We start from the raw sequence: 6595 nt of genomic DNA on the forward strand, positions 1-6595 counted from the left end.
AGCAGCTTGAAAATAGGCTCACACACCACAGTCGATTGAGCTATAAATCGACTGATGCAATTTAACCTCCCTAAATGCTTCAATCATCATTGTTATGCCATGCGGCTCAATCCCAAGGTGCAAGGATGATTTCGCGTGCTAGGGAGGACAGGACAACAACAGGAATCGCAGGAAAAATCTGCGCAAAATTATACTTCCAGCAAGGGGAGGCGTCTTTCGTCTTTGGAGCGTCGTTCACGCCTTGGTGTGAGGCGCGTACAAGTCGCTTTTAAGGCTGCAGATGCTGTCGTGTCTCTAAAAATTTTGGGTTCCTTTTGACGTCCAGTTGAAGATGAAGGAATGGTGTTTAGGTCAGGTCAAACGGCTGGGATGAAGACAAAAGTGGGCCTAAAGGGGGTTGGGCTTTGTTATTGGGCTGACTAATGCTGGCATATTGGGAAAAATTAAATATTGGGCTGGGCATAAGTGGTCCAAAATTAGCCCTTTAAAACTTAGTAAAAACAATAAATTAGCAAATTCGAAACTAATCAACCGAACTTTGAATAGGCGAAATAACACAACTAATTTACGAGCTTCTTAAATCTTAACGACGTGAAATAATTAACTTAATCATAAACTAATGATTCAACATATAACTATAATTTTGATCAAACTTACTAAAATTAAAATTTTCTCAGATGATGCTCGGCTATTTAAAAATTAAATTAATTATGTACAAAAACTCTTATTACTTAAAATTATGAAAAGCTATAAAGCTTTTTTAAAGTATATCACAAATTTCATATATATATATATATATATGTATGTATGTATATATATATATATATGTATGTATATATATATATATATAATCTAAAAATTATATAAAAAATGGCAAATCTATGCAAAATAATGCAAACTTTATATATATATTTTCAAAGTTTACAAAACCAATTATTTCATATTGTTTGAAAATTTAAGAAGCTCCTGAATTAATTTCTATAGTGGAGGGTCAAAATTTGGGTGTCAACAGTGACACTTGGGCCTGGTTTCATGCTCTAATTGCAAAGAAGTAGGTACTCAGAGACTACAAGAAAGATGAGTTTCTAGCGCTTGAGCAAGGAAGTATGTCGGTTGCAACTTATAATGCTATGTTTTATTTTTTGTCTTGCTATGCTACCAAAATGTTGGGAACTGAGGAAGAGAGGATCGTTTGTATGTAAAGGTTTGAATATTGAGTTCCAAGTCCTATCTACGCCTATGGTTCAGTAGGAAAGATCTTCCATGAGGTGACTGGCTATGTGAAGAAGTTGGAGGGAGCCAAATAGGTTGGACATGCAAAGGTGTTGGCCAAGAGACCCATAAGTATGGGAAATAGTAATTCTTATTTTAGAAGTTATAATTAGTAGGTTTATTGAGACCTCTGGCTCCTAGAGGACATGTAGTTTCTTATTTTTTAGCTAATAGGCCATTTCTTGATCGAGGATCCTTTAATTATGGTGACTTAGGTCACTTTAATTAGGAATTCCTTTTTAGACAAGCAGGTAGTCATGAACAAATGAATATTGGAGTTGTAGTTCCAATAGGTAGATGTGGTAATAAGAGCATTCTCAGGACGGGTAAGGTAATAACCAAGGGACAGTGTGAACATAAATAAAGGTATCGCGCGAATGAGAGTTGTGTATCTAGATGTAAGCATCGCCACACTAAGGATATAACTCAATTTTATACCTTTCCAGCTATATCATAGACTAAGACGTCTGATACAAGGATAACAAGTACTATTCTTGCATGGGACCAGATGGCTTTAGTTATATTTGATCCATGATCCACTAATCTTATGCATATTTTAAATTTTCTTTGGGTCCTGATTTGGTTTGTAATACTCCAATTCATGTTTCCACCCCAATTGAGGAGTTTGTAGTAGTGACCCATGTATATCATTCATGTTCTATGGTGTTTGCGGGTCTTCGTACTTAGGTATATTTGGTTACGATGAATATATTGTATTTGATGTCATCTTAGGTATGAATTGGCTATCCTGATTAGGCTTCTTTCCCACATAAATCTATGATTCTTATTTTCTTAGTGATTTACACACCTTTCCTATTAATGTTTTCACCCTTATTGGATGAGTCACTAGTAGTGACTCATGTATAACGCTCATGCTCTATGGTGTTTGAGGCTATTCATACTTGGGTAGATCTGGTTACACTAAAATGTTTGATTTTGATATGATCTTGGGTATGACTTGGTCATCTCCTTATCATATTGTTTTAAATTGTTACGCTAAGACAATAGAGGTACTGTGTAGGAATGGATCAAAGCGAAAAGGTGTGTATAGGTTTAAGATGTAAGGATCATATCCATTATTGGGCTAAAACACTAGTATGGATGGGTTGTTTAGCCTACTTGTCTCATCTTTGGGATATTCGTGCCAAGTGCCCTTCCCTTAAGTCAATCCTAGTAGTTTCTAAAATTTAGGATATATTTCCTATGAATGTGCATTGTATGCCACCACATAGAGATATTGAATTATACTTAATGTAAAGTCGAGCACTCACCAAATCACTGTTCCTTTTTATCATATGGCACAAAAACAATTGACAAAACTCAATACTTAACTTCACAAACTTTTATATAAGGGATTTTCTCGTCCTAGTACATCACGTTGGGGTGCTCCAATATTGTTTGTGAAAAAGAAATATGGTATCCAAAAGATGTGTATACACTATAGACAATTGAATAAGGTTACTATAAAAAAAGTGTCATTTACCTTGCAAATGATCTATTTGACTAGTTGTAGAGTGCTTCATTGTTTTCAAAGATTAAAATAAATTCAAGGTACCATTGGTTGAAAGTTATGCTTGAGGATGTACCTAAGATGGCATTCAGGACTTGATATGGACATTATGAGTTTTTGGAGATGTCGTTTGCATTAAAAACTGCATCGATGACTTTCACAAATTTGATTAATATAATCTTCAAACATTTCTGGATTCCTTTGTGACTGTGTTTACAAATGATATTTGATGTACTTTACGATTAAAGAAGGTCATGTAGAACATCTTTTGCATTTTTTTAGGTATCTAAGGAAAACAAAATCATATGCCAAGTTTTCAAAGTGTGATTGTCAATTGACTTCAGTTGCTTTGTAAGGACAGTGGTCTATGAAAAAAGGGTGATGGTGGACACATAAAATATTGAGTCAAGCAAGAGTTGGGTTTGACCTAACTCTATAAAGGAGGTTAGAATTTGTGAGCCTTCTACATATTATCGAAAATTTATTAAGAACTTTGCTTCCATTGATACTCATTTGACTAGAATGACTCGGAAGGATGTACTCTTTGTATGGTCTAACAAGTGTGAGAAGGCTTTCCAAAAAATCAAGATACCCTTGACTACGTCTCCTATCCTATCATTTCCCATAGAAGGTAAGGATTTCATCATGTTTTGTGAGGCTTTCTGTTCAGGTCCGAGTGTTGTGTTAATGCATAACAAGAATGTGATAGCCTATGTTTCAAGGCAATTAAATCTCTATGAGAAGAACTACCAAATCCATGATTTGGAGTTGGCAACAATACATTATTCACTCAATATTTGGTGACACTACCGCTATGGTATAAAGTGAAATGTTCAGTTATCATCATAGCCGCAACATGTGTTCACACAAAAAGGATTTTAATATGAGACATAGGAGTTGCTGAAGGATTATGATGTGACCATCTAGTGAAATTTGAGTAAGACCAATGTGGTGGAAGATACATTTAGATGGAAAACAATCAACACCGGCAGTTTGGCTTATTTAGGGATGACTAAGGAACCTCTATCTAAAGCGATTCATACTCGAACATCACGTTTTATGCAATTGAGAATTTTGGAAAAGGGTAGAGTGTCTCAGAGGAGATCAAGACAAAACAATTTTAAGATATGTAATTGATAAATCTTTGGAACAAAGTAGTGTCTGTTGAGGCCAGGGCGCCACACTTGACGCAAGAAAAATTTTATATTTTAGAGAGAATATTTGTGTCCCTAAGGTTGGAAACATAATTCATAGTGTGTTGGCGGAAGCTCATGGATTGTGGTACTCAATTAATCGGGAGTAACCAAAATATATTATCCTGGATGATTACTTCAAAGGATGTCTATTTCTAAATGGAAGTGGTAAAGGATAGTCATAGACTACATGGTGGGTCTCCCTAAGACTTTGAGGAAGTATGATTCCACTTTGGTCATGCTTGACACGTTGACTATATGAACTCACTTTATTGCAGCTAGAGTGGATTACAATTCTCAACAATTGGCCAAAATTTATGCCATAGAGATAGTAAGGTGCAGCAGGATCGAGTGCGCCAGGAGAGATACAAGAAACACTAGAAGTCTTTTTCCCTTTACTTCTTAGTTGTACTACTATTAAGGAAATTTATCTTCAGTTAAGGTAATATAATTATTATATTGTCTGTTTTCTTTTATTTCTCGTGGTTAATTTATGCCCTTGAAGGTTTTATGCATTTAGAATGTATAATCATTTTTGATCTCTTGTTAGGCATGTTGGATATTTAAGGTCATTGTTGGACCTGTTATTAATGTTCTAAATTGTTCCCTCGTCAGAATTTATCTAAAGATGGTTGTGTTGCTATATATTGGCAGGGTTGGTCTTATATTTTCCATTGTTTTACTACCTATGTTAGATAGTTACACTTAGTGTCTTCGATGGGCCTTGTTCTCTCAATGAATTTATGAGAGCGCGATCAATATCACCTTCTTAAATAGTAGATAAGTAAATAAATTTCAAGTATTTTCTTTCTACCAGGTTTCTTTTTTCAAGGAGCAAAATTTTCTTTTCTTGAGTCTTTGTTTTGTGTGGCGAACCGGATCAATGTTTTCCTATGATAGATTGTGAGTTGACTTTATTAAATAAAAATGTCATTTTTTAGTTTAGTTTAGTCTTCTTTCATGCTTATCACAAGTGAGACCACCAAAAAAAATATTGGCAAAGAAAGGTTGAAACTGTTTTGAAAAATGAGGGAGAATAAAATTTGAAGCAATCTCTTATCATGGCTTGTACATATTTTTCATTTTTCTTTGTGATTTACAAGTGGGTGTTAAATCATCCCATTATAGTTTAACAAAAGTCATTTGGTTTAATTGATTTCGGGACTAACTTGAAGCCTTATTGGTTTATGATACCTTATGAGGTGAGGTTTTGAAAACTTCTTGTATATGCATGTTGTGTAGAAGATGCCCCATGATGTGATTCAAGGCAAAATTCTAGATTTGGATTGGCTTGGAAGATGAACCTAGTCCCTCTTTTACTAGCTAATTTATCCAACATTTTTCTTCCTTGACAAAGTTCTTAGTCAACCCGATTAATCCTTAACCTACTCAACCTATTTAACCTAATTGTTGATGATGAATTGTAGGCTAAAAGCAAGTTGGGAGGGGGTAGGGGAGTGTGCACAAAAAATGAAAGGGGAATGAGCTAAAAGTGCTTAGATAAGCACAAGCTTTAATTGAGAAGTGCTTAGTGCATTCAAAAGGGAAAAATAAGGAAGAATTAAAATTTGGTGCTAGCTCGTGCGGTGAACACATCTCATGTGAAAAGAAAAAAGGGTGTATTTGTTTAATGGTGTCACAATTATGAGATGTAAGGAGAAAAAAAGTCAATGATATCGGAGTACTCAAAATGAGATCTGATGGAATTAGGGATGTTTTTAAGTCACTTTGACCAAATGACATTCTAATAGAATGATTCTATTGTTTTCCGGAGCCTAAATTTAACCGACAAGTCATTGGTGGTTCTAATCTTTGTCAATCTATATTAGTGATGATTTACCTATGGAGAAACCTATGATTTAATATGAATTTACTTGAATATATTTCTGAGAGTAGATGAATTTGCATGATCCAAAATAATTTGATATAATATTCATGCTTAAGAGTGAGATTTTCTCTGATCCTTCAAGAGAATAATGACGTTTTTATTTCAATTGAGCTGCATGAATGCGATAAATTTTTATGAACCCTTAGGAAAACCTTGAAGGTTGACGTCGTTGACTTGAGATACTCTTGAGTTATGCTTAGTGAAATATTGTCCCCGAATTGTGCTTGATAAATTGATTTCAAATGGGAAAGGTTTCAAAAGATGATAACCTTTGCTTTAAGTTGTAGTGGGATCAATTATGGGTTGTGTTTGTTTATTAAGTCTCTTGTTTGAGTTTTTTTGTTTTTGGTAGAAACTGGCAATGTTATTAATACCAAAATTGTTACTTACATACCCAAGTAAGAGCTGAACACTTACTTCTCCGCGAATTAAACAAGATGTAGCACTATAATATAACTATCTACTCTTCCATTATAATGTCTTCTGCCAACTCCATATCAAGGTAGTCAATCCAACAACAGTAGTGCAGTCCTTCATTTTGAAAGGTATCTTCCGGAAACTTAAATATGGAGAGCGATCTCTTTTCTGACTCTGTCCTAATTATAGGTTCTTGCTTGGAATCGCATGTCGTTTCTTTCTTGCCATATAATGTATACACCCATAGCAAAAGCATAGCTGACGACTACACCTTTCCCAATCTTCTTCCTTGCCCAGGCATATGCCCATTCAAAT

This window comes from Solanum lycopersicum, chromosome 4 (genome assembly GCF_036512215.1).
Source record: "Solanum lycopersicum chromosome 4, SLM_r2.1".
NCBI lineage: Eukaryota > Viridiplantae > Streptophyta > Magnoliopsida > Solanales > Solanaceae > Solanum > Solanum lycopersicum.